The sequence below is a fragment of the Garra rufa genome, chromosome 1 (genome assembly GCF_049309525.1).
Source record: "Garra rufa chromosome 1, GarRuf1.0, whole genome shotgun sequence".
NCBI classification, from domain to species: domain Eukaryota; kingdom Metazoa; phylum Chordata; class Actinopteri; order Cypriniformes; family Cyprinidae; genus Garra; species Garra rufa.
Genome location: NC_133361.1, coordinates 53,757,952 through 53,770,366, shown reverse-complemented (window position 1 = coordinate 53,770,366; position 12,415 = coordinate 53,757,952). Strand labels below are relative to the sequence as shown.

Genomic DNA, 12,415 nt, shown 5'->3' with positions numbered 1-12,415 from the left:
AGCAGTTGCAGCACACTTCAGAAACCCTCCACCTTCCCCAGCTCCACCTGTATAGGTCGGCTACAGGGGGATTTCATGCATTTTATATAATGAGGTAATTTCATATATGTTATATGTGCAGCAGCACATTTTTACATGCTCACAGAAGCATCTCTCAAGCATCATTTTATTATTATTGCATGTATTTTTATACATTTAGCTTCACAATAAAAACTAGAGCTTTGATTATAAAACTAAGCATTTGGATCATCTTCCTAAGACATATTACTCGGAGATAAAGATAATCTGCTATACTGTAAGATCTCATGATAACATACTATATGAGCCATAAAAGCCAGAAGTATCAAATATGATATAAAATACATATTAAAATACATATGCATTTTTTAACTGTGATCTCATGGCGAAAACGTACCTGTGGGAACTTTTTCCCAAGACTTGAAATATGTACCGTCATGTATGTTTTGTGACATATTCGATGTGAAATTTCCACTGAGTGGTGCTAAAAGAACAGATGATCATACATATGATACATTTTATGTGACATTGGTTTTTCTACGTGTTACTGCAGTTCTGAGTTGAAATGTCCATTGAGTGGTGCTTTAACTCTAATGCTCCATGACATTTTAAAATAAAGCACCATCTTCACTACACCTAAACCTACTTGATAGTATGAACAAAAGCTAATGTGATTACAAATATAAAAACGCAATCGCAAGCATGCCGTTTTAGCTTGTTTTTCGATCTCTCATCTTTCAGCTCATTCATCATGAGTCATGTTTTTCATGGGATTGGTACCCGAGGATTCTGCAACCTGAGTCCAATTCCTTGCCAGCTGAGCTACCGAGCAAGCTTGTTACATCCAGATAGCAAATCATATGGAGTTGTAATCATAGCTTTGTCTAAAAATGATTACAAGTGCTCACTATTTTACCACCTCTAGTGTTCATTTCTGTTGGAAACTGCAGTGATATACTGGTACGTATTTCAGGTATTGGGAAAAAATGCCCACAGGTACATTTTCGTCAAGAGATCAGGTAGGCTTTTTTGGATTGAAAAAAAAAAAGTCTTAAGGTCCAAAAACATTCTGATTATCAGGGTTTTAAGGGTTAAAATAACTCTACAAATGAATAAAGGCCAAGCCTTACAGAGATAACTGAGCCACATCTGGGAACTAAAATATCCTAGACAAACACCCAGAACACTCTAGCAATGAAAAACCTCTTTGATGCAATAAAAAAACCATTGAGAGTTCCCTCAAAAGTACACTTGTCTGTTTCAAAGACTGCATATTAGTAACTTTTAATATAGTAATCTGTACCCCTAAGATATGATTATACAGTTAATAAGGGTTAACAGTACAAAGGCGAACCTTTGAGTTTATTTTAGATAAATTATTATAGATAAATCTATAGATAATCTATAAAACAGGTTAACCTTGAGAAATCTAGTGACCAATAAGTGCTTGTGAAAAATTCAACATCATTTCTCAGCTGATTTACACTTTAGGCTCTAGGCTCATACAGAATTTGGTGCAAAGCCTGCAATTAAGTCTTGAATGAACAGAGAACACCTCAGTCTTGACGTAACAGTTTGCCACCTGATGTAACTGTCCTACACTTCTACAACGTACACTGTGTCCTTCATAGTACACACTACACACGCAGAGCCATCCCCACACAGTTCTCCCAGAAATATGCTTACAGCGACAATGAAATCCAGTCTACTTGCTTATCACTCACAAAACTCATCAAATGAGCTTAAATATAGACAAGATTCCTGTGAGGGCAAAGTTCATTCTTATTATTAAAAGCAAAATCATCTCAGTTCATAAAACACAGTGTTATTCTGAAAGCAGAGCTCTGAAGGAGAACAAGGACGCAAGGGCAATCAGGTCATTCTACAAAATCTTTACATTTTCCACATAAATGCTTATATATGACATTTCTACCCATATTGCACACATACAACAATTGCTTTTTACCAGGCATCACCTGTTTTACTACTAATTAGTTTTTTTCTTTCCTTGAAAATTATTTTATGATTGATGACTGTTGACTGAAGAGTTATAATTATGATTGTAATGATGTTTTTCCACTTGCCCCGGAGCATATATTTAGCAGGGCTCTTTCTAATTTTGAAACTGTCACCCACCACTGCGATTTCCTAATAACTTTCCCTGAACATTTTGTGCGAGATTTCTCGTGATTGGATCTGAAAGACCAGCTTTTGTCTTTTCCTAGCCATTATCCACCTTGTTCTTCTGAAGCACCCTCTTCTCACTACGAAAGTGGCACATTATCACAGCTTCAGCGGGACGAATCCCAAATGCGTCAATGTGTGTGCTCCATAATAACTGCTCCCAACAGTAATTACTGAAAGCTGTCATTGCTTCCTATCCAAGATCTCTCAGTTCACCTCTCAACGGAATTCAATTTCTGCCGCTTTAACATTCCAGCACAACGACTTGAACGGGAAACGCGCTCCATCTGCTGTGGGAAGTGATTGATCTGTGTTGTACCTGCAAGTCAGGAACCACAGAGTGACATATTACAGCAACAACGCACATTAACCTACAGGTTTGTTTTCTAGTGTCAGTCGCACACCAATGAGAACTTTACGATTTCAACAAGCATCCAACCTGTGGGTGCACCGGCTTGAGATGACACAGTTTTGCAGCGCTGTCCGAACACAGTAAGGCACTTTCAGGATGATTCATAACCCAAACACACTTAGCATTCATTTCACACTGCACAAATCCTAAGTGAAATCCCTAAAAGCACAAATTAACAGGAGCGCAACTTCAAAAATCCAATTTAAAGTGCATCTATGTGTATGTGTGCTCCAGCAACATCCCTGCCAGAAGTGAAGGTGATCAGTTACCTGCTTTGGCAAACCACATCCAGCCCGGACGCCCGACAGCACATTTTCTCCTCCGTGACTCGTCCTGATTTTTTTCTTCTTCTTTTTTTCCCCCGTCCCCCCCTCCTTCTTTCTCTCTCTCTCTCGTGGCTCTTGTTTGATTCTATTTCAGTGTAGACAGAACAGCCCACTGTGACAGTGGCATGGTCTCTAGCAGTTTGGCAGAAGGTCACATCATCTTCCGTGAGGGGAGGGTGGGACGGATGGAGGGAGGGGGGAGAGGAGAAGAGGAGGTGGCGTGGAGAGATCGAGGGAGAGCGGATGCCAGAGGAGAAATGTGAGGCAGGAGACGGCTGTCCACAAGTGTCCTGGTGCAGACGCGCATAGAGCTCCTCATCCAGGATGGTCTCTGGTTAGGACATGTGTGCCTCAACTCTCATTGGACAGGTCTAAATCTGTCAGCGTCTCATCTGCGTCCAAATCAGAGTGGAAAAAACAATCAGTGATTTTTACACATGTGCAGAATTTTATATGTTCTGTTGTTCCATGTCAAAACAAACAAATAGGAAATGGAATTTCCGTGGAATTCTGAGTTCTTCTCAGCCTAAAGAACAATTCCGTTTACCTTGTTAACTTGTTTCCAACTCGTTCTTCAAGTATAGTCCTCATTCCACTAAAAGACACCGCAGATTACTCCAAAAACTGGCAGTTAGAAGGGCACACAGGTGGCACAGGCTGACAGGCGGAGCTTCTTGTTTTAGCCGGCTGTTGATTGCTAACCAACAGATATTTTAGCGTCTTATTCCCTGGAGTTTGTCATTTTTTTCTCGACTTCTGTAGTAAAGCGGTGTCCCATTCCAAGGTGCCTTATTTCAGTTTCCCCTGATGTTTTGTTGGACTTGATGTGTTCGTCTGTGGCTGTGGAGTGCAGTTGCGGTTCTCAGATTACTGTAGTTGTAATCCCGGCTCCTTCTGCACTCCATATCAGAGGCAGGACTTGTGAGCCGTAATCATTATGTGGTAAGGATTTATTCTAACTCTCTCGCTCTCTCTCTCTCTCTAACCCTCCTCCCTCCCTTCTCCTCTTCTCTGGACCCTCTTCTCTCTCTCTTTTTAAATAACTCTTCTTAAACAGATGGCTTCCATGATTGTGAGGCATTTCGACTCATTCTTTGAAGTCCAGGCATAGCAATTTCATACTCTGAGAATGCAATACTTTCGGCTTCGCCACACATTTTACTTTATAATCTTGTTTGTAACCGTACACTTGTGTGTACAGCATCTAGTTTGGGTTTTACTAGCAATAGCCCAAATGGTGTAGGCTAATAAAAGTCATTCTCAGTGCTAAAGCTCAGGAGGTGGATCTATCTTGCTGGACTCACTCTGTTAATGGTTAAAAAGGTGTATTAAACTGTTGAGAGGCAGAAGAGATTCCACATGTTTGAATTTTGTCATGTCTGATTGGTTAATTCAGCAATCCTTGTTGAACCTCTGAATTGAATTGCTGAAGCTGTTGTAATACCCTTAAGATTAGATATTTATACTTTATTTACCCTTAAAGGAGTAGTTCACTTTCAGAACAAAAATTTACAGATAATGTACTCACCCCCTTGTCATCCAAGATGTTCAAGTCTTTCTTTTTTCAGTTGTAAGGAAATTATGTTTTTTGAGAAAAACATTTCAGGATTTCTCTCCATATAATGGACTTCTATGGTGCCCCCGAGTTTGAACTTCCAAAATGCAGTTTCAAATGGCTCTAAACGATCACAGCTGAGGAAACAAGGGTCTTATCTTGCAAAACGATGGACTATTTAAAAAAAAAAAAAAATTCAATTTATATACTTTTTAACCTTAAATGCTTGTCTTGTCTAGCTCGGAAAGATGAGCGTTTGAGATTAAAAAATATATAAGTATATATTGTAAATGTTTTTAGAAAATAACTAGGGCTGTCAAACGATTAATCGCGATTAATCGCATCCAAAATAGAAGTTTATGATTACGTACTGTATGTGTGTGTACTGTGTGTATATATAATGTATGTATAAATACAAACACAAACATGTATATTGAAGAAAACTGCTTTAGATTTATATATAAATTATTTTTAGTTCTACATATAATCTAAATTAAATACAAATATAACTATCCACACATATAAGTATTTTTATAAGTCTTTTATAAGTATGTGTGTGTATTTATATATACATAATAAATATACACAGTAAACACACATTTAGTATGTAAACATAAACTTTTATTTTGGATGCGATTAATCGCGATTAATCGTTTGACAGCCCTAAAAATAACCAATCGTTTCGCTAGATGAGACCCTTCTTCCTTGGCTGGGATCATTTAGAGCCCTTTGAAGGTGCATTTAAACTGCATTTTGGAAGTTCAAACTCGGGGGCACCATAGAAGTCCATTATATGGAGAGAAATCCTGAAATGTTATCTTCAAAAAACATTATTTCTTTACGAATTGTCCTTATTATGAAAGTCCATTTGTGTGATTTTTGAAACACATTTAAAACATTTAAAACAATCACGCTTCAAAATGGACAGGAAAAATGTGGAAATCGATCCAAAAATTCCAAACATCAGCTAAGGTCAAATCTCATTGGTTCTTGAATGTCACATGACCAAACATTATGACATGTTCAGAGTTAAAGGGATAGTTCACACAAAAATGAAAATTCTGTGTTTAATTACTCACCCTCATGTCGTTCCAAACCCGTAAGACCTTCGTTCATCTTCAGAACACAAATATTTTTGATGAAATCTGAGAGCTCTCTGACCCTCCATAGACAGCAAGAGTCCATCCATGTTGAAGGTCCAGAAAGGTACCAAGAGCATTGACAAAATAGTCCATGTGACAATAGTGGTGTAATCATAATTTTATGAAGCTACAAGAATACTTTTTGTGCGCAAAAAATAAATAAATAACTTTTATTCAACAATTTTTCTCCTCTGTGTCACCCTAGCGCCATCTTGGAGAGTATCACAAAGCATGCGCTCACTTTCCTATAAACGTGACAGAGGAGAAGAAAAGTATTCTCGTAGCTTAATAAAATTACTATTAAACCACCATTGTCGCATGGACTATTTTAACGATGTTCTTACTACCTTTCTGGACCTTGAACGTGGAAGGACCCTCGCCGTCTATGGAGGGTCGAAAGCTCTCGGATTTCATCAAAAATATTGTAATTTTTGTTCTGAAGACGAAACGAAGGTCTTACGGGTTTGGAATGACATGAGGGTGAGTAATTAATGACAGAATCTCATTTTCGGGTGAACTATCCCAAATGTCTTCTGTCAAAGAGTTTGAAACAATCACAAATCTCTGAAACAATTAATCCACGCCATTTAGTAGGACGTGGAAGGTAATGGCTAAATGGCCAATGCACATTGTTTATCATGTCTAACAAGAGCCTTTTGCTATGACTCTATATTTAAAGGTCTAAAAATACCAAAAAAAAAAAAAAATCACATCTGCTATTGTGGACAGTACAATCTGTTGGTTCATAGGGTCCAGGTTTGAGGCCTGGCTCATGTCCTCATCTCTCTCTCTCTCTCTCACTACCGTTCCCGAGTCTCTCTGCTTTCCTAATAATACAAACTAAAAGCCCATAAAAGTAAATCTGGCCATAGAGAATACTGGGATATTTGCTAATCTAAATTTATTTTCCATTATAGGACTGTTACTATAAAGTCCTGGCAAAGTCTAATTTTGGACTTCTAAACATTTTGCAGACATATCCAATTAGAAGTTTAGATAATATCAAATATATCTCAGGGGCATTTCCTCTGAGGAGGGGAGAGCGGCAGTGTCTCCTCAAAATATTGGATGAGAAAAAAAAAATTAGTACAAAAATAAAACAAAGCCAGTATTACAAAATACAACTTTAAAAACATATAACTCACTTGTGAAACAGTGTCTAACAGTGAAACTAGCAGGTAAAGCTACAGTGGGGGGCAATTGAGAATGAATGGGGAAAAGTCACGTTAGTGGACTGGATATGACTGGTTATGGTTGGCTGTGATTGGTTCATGTGATAAATCCTGCCTCTTTTGTTCTGCGCATTTCACGTTTGCACATCAGTCCAAATGAACAATATAATAGTATTAATGGGAAGACTAAATTAAAATACTAAGTAAACAAATCACACACTTAGATTTTTGAACCATTTTGATCTACATTCTGGGAGTTTTTTTAACGCCCCGATCAGACAGAACGCGTTTTTTTGCAGTGAGAGGTGCCTTTTTTAATTGTTAAAAATAGTTAAAAGCTAACTATTAAAAAAAAAATAGCTAAACGTAAGTTCACAAATAAAATATATTGTTGTAATTATTTAACTTGAGTTATTATTTTGAAATAAATGTCAAATGTTTAAAAAAAAAATAACTATGAGATTCATACTTGGATATTGAATGTTGATTACATTGTTAATGTAAAAATATAAATTAGATTTTTTTTCTTTTCCTGATAGTGTAAGTAATGTTTCATTTTACCAAGAAAATGTGGCTAGGACATGAATTCAAGTTTGATAAAAAAATAAAAAATAAAATGTATATACAGTACAGACCAAAACTTTGGACACACCTTCTCATTCAGGTGTGTCCAAACTTTTGGTCTGTACTATGAATTCAACTGAAAAAACTTGTGAAAAAATATCTTTCAGGTGGTCAAATAGCAAATAGCAAATAGCAAATAGTGGAGCTCTGCAGCCACCTACTGGTAAAAGTTATTTGAAGTTGTTTTTTTTACTTTTAAAACTGGATTTTCCAAAAGATGGGTAAAAATTTTACACTAAACCATGTGAAATTATCCATGTTATCCCCATGAATTAAAGTTAGAAATGTGGGTCTTTTATAAAGTGAATTTTACATAAAAAAGCAGTTTTTGTATAAAAAACCCATTTAAAAAATATTAATTTATTAATTTATATATATTTAAAAAAATATCACTAACCCACTGAAAACTGCACAAATGTAGAGTAAAAACTTTAATAAACAGAAAAATATACAGTACAGACTAAAAGTTTGGACACACCTTCTCATTCATTTGAATGAGAAGGTGTGTCCAAATTTTTGGTCTGTACTGTATATATATATATATATATTAGGACTTTGATGTATATTTATCAGTGGTGTCTGACTCGAACTCGAATTAGATATAGAATTTATTAAAAACTATATATATATATATATATATATATATATATATATATATATAAACAGTTTATAGCGGCTTAATTTACTCGCCTAATAATGTCGAAAAGGCAAAACATTTCTTGTCTTGTCACATTTGGTTAGGAATTACCCTGCATGATTCACATAAATGATACTAGGCTATAGAGGGTTTGCACTTATATCACAATTTGGTCAGTTACCCGGATGTGCAGCCATACTGTGTGCAATACTCGGATGTAAACAACAGCATGGATTATACGGTTAATGTACTACTTAATATATTGTTCTGCTAATTTATGCTGTCTAAACCACGGTAAAAACGTGTGGAAGCTGCTAAATCATATACACAAGGACTAAGTAAGCAGGAAAGGGCGCAATATTTTGACAAACTACAGTCATGAGGTGGTAAAGATACATCCAAGCAGTATTAATTAAGACATCAGCCTAATATTTCACCTACCTTGACTGGAAATGATAAGAACAAACACAGAATTTGTTAAAGGAGTAGCTCACTTTCAGAACAAAAATGTACAGATAATGTACTCACCCCCTTGTCATCCAAGATGTTCATGTCTTTTTTTTTTTCAGTCGTGAGGAAATTTTTTTTTTTTTTGAGGAAACATTTCAGGATTTCTCTCCATATAATGGACTTCTATGGTGCCTTCCAAAATGCAGTTTAAATGCAGCTTCAAATGGCTCTAAATGATCCCAGCCAAGAAAGGGTCTTATCTAGCGAAACAATCGGTTATTTTTTTTTTTAATTACAATTTATATACTTTTTAACCTCAAATGCTTGTCTTGTCTACCTCTGTGTGTACTCTGTGTAGAGATTAAAAAGTATATAAATTGTAAATTTAGAAAATACGCTATTGTTTCGCTAGATAAGATCCTTCTTCCTCGGCTGGGATCATTTAGAGCCCTTTGAAGCTACATTTAAACTGCATTTTTGAAGTTCAAACTCGGGGGCACCATAGAAGTCCATTATATGGAGAGAAATCCTGAAATGTTATCCTCAAAAAACATTATTTCTTTACGACGGAAGAAAGAAAGACATGAACATCTTGGATGACAAGGGGGTGAGTCCATTATCTGTACATTTTTGTTCTGAAAGTGAACTACTCCTTTAAGATTTGAGCCTTGGAAATCCTGATTCAGTTTGACCAACCACAAACGCCTTTTGTTCCTCAGGCAGATTTTGCAATCTTCTCCTTGATTTGTTATAACTTTTGGCAGTCTATAGTACTCCAGATGTTTTTCCCGGTCTGACCAATTAGTACAGCCCAAAACATGACAATAATTGGCCATTTTCAGTAGCAATAATCGTTCAGTTTCATTTTGTTCAGTTCACTGCCGCTAATATGGCGTGAAAACACTCTATACACAAGACATATTTAAGATCACTGGACATTACTGTTGGTCGTTTAACATTTCAGTTGCAAAACAGTTGTCAAATGTTACCAGTTTCGCTACTTCCATCTTACCTTGTTAAAACTTTAGTGACACATCACACTGAAATTCGCGCTCTGCTTCCGTGAACGGTAAACCCCGCTTACTTTGAATTTATTGGCCATCTCAGTCATTTTGACATTGAGGCGACCAGCCTAAAATGTAAGTTTTAAACCCGTTTTGTCAGGCAGTTTTTTTAATGGGCAAAAATGTTGTTTTCTTCAGACTCTATAGTCTTATTATAATTATATAATTGCCTGGAGGACATCCTTTAGCAGTAGCTGCGGTCGGACGTCAGCGCTGATTGTGGCCGTTAGCACGTCAGCAGTTCCCGTTGGCGAGGAGTTGGAGATTAGCTCGACCGTTTGCGGAGCAACGGCAGAAGGGACACAGGAAGACTCACAGGTGGCCGCTGGGCGGAGGAGGACACACATGTCAGGATGAGAGAAAGAGAGAGAGGCAGAGATGGGCATATGCTCTCTCTCCACGACTTGGCCGAGGCGTTTCACACGCTAGAACGCCGAGCAGCCAACAGGAACAACAGGAGAGAGAGCGATATATAAAAGAGGTAGACGCTGGCACGTGCGCTTCAAATCCTGACACGTAAAGTACGCGTTCTTCCTTGTCATGTGGAAAAGTTGGTATTATTAGTCAGGGGACTGACGAAAAACGGGAAAAGGAGGGGGGAAAGGGCCCAACTTGGCACGGACCAGATCTCAGGAGAGACGTCCAAATATAGCCAGACATCTCAGAGTATTGAACAACAGCAGCTCAGCTTACGTCCTCAAACCTGCCTGTCCCTCTTTCCAATGCCCTCTCGCTCACTATTCTATTATCTTAGTTTCCCCTCACAGAGCAAAGCTCAAAGTGTGTTTCGCCTCAAGATTTGACATCAGTTGAGCTGCATCTACAAAACCACTTTTCTCCAGGTTAACAGGTGCATATAAAAATGTAAACTGATAAAAAGATAAAACTGACTAGAACTGAGTAGAAGTGACCACATGGTTTATTTTAGGAAGCAAAAAGCACATTTACTCTTATATGTGACCCTGTACCACAAAACCAGTCTTAAGAAGCACAGGTATATTTGTAACAATATAGGCAAAAATGCATTGTATGGGTCAAAATGAGCTATTTTTCTTTTACAGTATGTCAAAAATCATTAGGATATTAAGTAAAGATCATGTTTCATGAAGATGTTTAGTAAATTTCCTACCGTGAATATATCAAAACTTAATTTTTCGATTAGTAATATGCATTGCTAAGAACTTCATCTGAACAACTTTAAAGACGATTTTCTAAAATTTTTTTTTTTTTGCACCCTCAGATTTGAGATTTTCTCGGCCAAATATTGTCTTAACAAACCATACATCAATTGAAAACTTATTTATTATTAGGTCATTTTAAAAAAAAAAGACCCCTATGACTGGTTTTGTGGTCCAGGGTCACATATACTCTCATTTATACATTTTAGTTTTATCCTAAACTAAGTAAATTATATAATGATAACAACCCAGCAGTACAGCTATAGTTGAACGCTGTCATGATGTACTGATCAGTCTGTTGACCACTTCAAGATGATTAATCTTGCTCCAGCTGTTGTGACAGAAACTGTTGCTCGGCGTCACATTTCTCAGGTTCAAACTCTTTCATCTAGTCTTGAGGAATAGAAAGCAGTTACACGAAATTGCTAAAAGTATTGGGACACCCCCTTCTAATAAACAGGTTTGACCCCTTTAGTAATTTCCATGAGTACAAATCTTAATGTTTAAGGATATAATGATATTCTAGGGGATTGTGTGCTTCTAATTTTATAGCAACAGTTTGGACAGCATCCTTTTCTCTTCTAGGATGCCTCCATGTATAATGCAAGAAATAATTGATTCAGTCAGTGTGGAAGAACGTGACTGGTCTGCAGAAAGAAATGTCCTAATCACAGCTGAACATCTCCGACTTTAAATGCACACCTTGAGCCAAAAACTCATCACCAAACACCAGTGGCTTGTACATATGGGTATAGTAATTTTAGACACTTCCAAAACTGTTGCAACAGAGAGGAAAATACATTTTTTAAATACATGAATTATGTTTCCATCTTTGTTGCCACAGTTTTGGAAGTGCCTTTTTTCTGTTCTAAAGAAGGGGTGTCCCAATATGTTTGTCCATATAGTGTATGTACAAGTCATTGTGTTTGGTGATGAGTTTTTGGCTCAAGGTCTGCATTTAAAGTCACACCAGCGGTGTTCAGCTGGAACTGGGACTTGGCTTTATGCGGAACATTCAAGTTCTTCCACACTGACTGAATCAATCATTTCTTTTTGAACCTTGCATTGTCATGTTAGAAAAGAAAAGGCTCCTGTCCAAACTGTTGCTATAAAATCAGAAGCACACAATCCCCTAGAATATCATTATATGCTTATGCATTAATATTTGTACTCTAAATGACTAAAGTAGTTAAACCTGTTTATTAGAAGGGGTGTCCCAATACTTTTGGCAATATAGTGTATGTTATTAAGCATCTGTGCGAACAGCTGCAGCCAAGTATCTGAATTGTTTGATGGTGCCAAACCAATTAAAACTATATTAAATTTGTGCACTTTTTAAAACTTGGTGTACACTCTTAAGTGCTGGTCACATTACACTTTTCATTCACAATGCATTCATACGCAATGCAGGAGAACTGAAGCGCAAGTTAATGCAAAGAATTTCAAGTTCAAGTTTGGTGAACTCTAGTGTGAATTTGCACCAAGTGAAGCCAAAATAATAATAATTTAAAAAAATCCCCATTCTATGCATTTTTTTTATATAACTAGAGTTGTGTTCACACTGAAAATCCAAAAAAGCAAAAGTGCACTTCAAATCCCTAGAGGATGCACTGAATTACCTTTAAAAAATGGGCCTTTAGGCACACTGTTGCA

General features: G+C 36.9%; 1 protein-coding gene across 2 annotated transcripts in view; it reads right to left on the bottom strand.

Annotated features, from left to right (window-relative positions):
- grin2ca (glutamate receptor, ionotropic, N-methyl D-aspartate 2Ca) overlaps positions 1 to 3,844 on the bottom strand; it is a 107,432-nt gene extending 103,588 nt beyond the window's left edge. Inside the window, exons 1-2 of one of the 2 annotated variants that reach the window (XM_073842720.1) lie at positions 3,488 to 3,844; positions 2,884 to 3,332 (exon numbers count right to left, since the gene is read on the bottom strand). The gene's annotated coding sequence lies outside the window, so the exon portion shown is untranslated. Of the gene's footprint in view, positions 1 to 2,883 lie in introns of both variants that reach the window. The other variant, XM_073842711.1, reaches the window with a different exon arrangement.
- Between the last annotated feature and the right edge of the window lie 8,571 nt (positions 3,845 to 12,415).